The sequence below is a fragment of the Arachis duranensis genome, chromosome 4 (genome assembly GCF_000817695.3).
Source record: "Arachis duranensis cultivar V14167 chromosome 4, aradu.V14167.gnm2.J7QH, whole genome shotgun sequence".
Taxonomy (NCBI): Eukaryota; Viridiplantae; Streptophyta; class Magnoliopsida; order Fabales; family Fabaceae; genus Arachis; species Arachis duranensis.
In genome coordinates, this window is record NC_029775.3 from 60,706,635 (window position 1) to 60,707,257 (window position 623).

Below are 623 nucleotides of genomic sequence, written 5' to 3' on the forward strand. Positions count from 1 at the left end.
AGGAGGATCTCTTCATCTGAAGAAGACGCCTACTGAGGCTCAAGAACTGATTGAAATGGTTGCAAATAACCAATTCATGTACACTTCTGAAAGAAATCCTGTGAACAATGGGACTAGTCAGAAGAAAGGAGTTCTTGAGATTGACACCCTGAATGCCATATTGGCTCAGAAAAAAATATTGACTCAACAAATCAATTTGATTTCTCAAAGTCTGTCTGGAATGCAAAATGTACCAAGCAGTACTAAGGAAGCTTCATCTGAGGAAGAAGCTTATGATCCTGAGAACCCTTCAATAGAAGAGGTGAATTACATGGGAGAACCCTATGGAAACACCTACAATCCTTCAAGGAGGAATCATCCAAATCTTTCATGGAAGGATCAACAGAGACCTCAACAAGGTTTCAACAACAATAATGGTGGAAGAAACAGGTTTAGCAATAGCAAGCCTTTTCCATCATCTTCTCAGCAACAGACAGAGAGTTCTAAGAGAATACCTCTGACTTAGCAACCATGGTCTCTGATCTAATCAAAACTACTCAAAGTTTCATGACTGAAACTAGGTCCTCCATTAGGAATTTGGAAGGACAAGTGGGTCAGCTGAGCAAGAAAATTACTGAACTCCC